The following is a 1,120-nucleotide window of genomic DNA, read 5'->3' as shown; positions in this document are numbered from 1 at the left end:
GATGAAATTCCATTTAACGAATGGTTAGAAAAGTATAAAGACTCTGACTACGAGTATGACACAGACGAAGATGTCCCAATGTTGTCGAAGAACAAGTTAAAATTAAATTGAGTTATTTCAATTTCTTCGAATATGTGAGCATTGATCTACAGCTTTAAGCGATAATGAGGAAGATGACGATTTAGGTGAAACTGATTCTACTATAGACACTAATGATGTTCCAACCATTTCTGAAATGACCAAAAAAGTGCCAGAATCTCAGAATTTTCTACAATCACGCCAAGTTCCTAATCATATCTGGGAGTCCTTTTGTGATCTTGAAAACTACATAAATAACATCTATTTTTGCAGCAGAAATGTACAAACAAAAATTACAGACTTGATGAAGTAGATTTCAAATTGAATTTTGTTTATCTTTTTGTGTCCTTTTTAGTCATACCTACTAACTTCTACTACTCTATGTAAAAATAACGGAATAAAATGCACCACTTGTTTTTGTATTATTATTCGCTTATAGCGAACTCCGGATATAACGAACCAGTTTTAGATCATTTTTCAAGTTCGTTATATCCGGACTCAACTGTATTTACCACTTATGAGTGTGTGTAAATTTTAAATCTGATGGTGGCGCCGAAACGTAATGAAATAAACGATATTCAACACTTTTACTTCACACTTTGACTGCGACCCAGGAAAGATAGGAATATAATCAAAAAACTTCGGCTTTCACTTTTTTGAAAAACTAATTTCCATCTCTCCTGCTTGGAATTTTGGTTTCAAATTAAAAAAAGTTGCGCGAGCTGCCGAAAAACTAAAAGACATTTTTACCAGTTGATTAGGGGTGTGAGTTTCGGTTACTTTTAAACACTCGTAACGACTAGTTACTTTTGGATCCAATTGTTACTCGTTACTTCGCATCCCTTACTCAAGTACCTACTCGTTCCAATTACAAAAGGCTTGTATTCATAGGTACTTTACATCTCCAAAGTACTGGAGATACTAAGTTATGGTTTTAATAGCTCAAAACCGGATTTTGCCTGTTAAATTAACCACTAAGCTGGTTTTATTATTTTATTTATTAGTGTTTAAGCTAAAAAGATTATTGAAACTAATGGGTTTT

This window comes from Dendroctonus ponderosae, unplaced genomic scaffold, assembly GCF_020466585.1.
Source record: "Dendroctonus ponderosae isolate FM_Combo_2020 unplaced genomic scaffold, Dpon_F_20191213v2 Dpon_F_20191213_1, whole genome shotgun sequence".
NCBI lineage: Eukaryota > Metazoa > Arthropoda > Insecta > Coleoptera > Curculionidae > Dendroctonus > Dendroctonus ponderosae.
The sequence above is the reverse complement of the archived record's forward strand: the minus strand, read 5'-3'. Positions refer to the sequence as shown.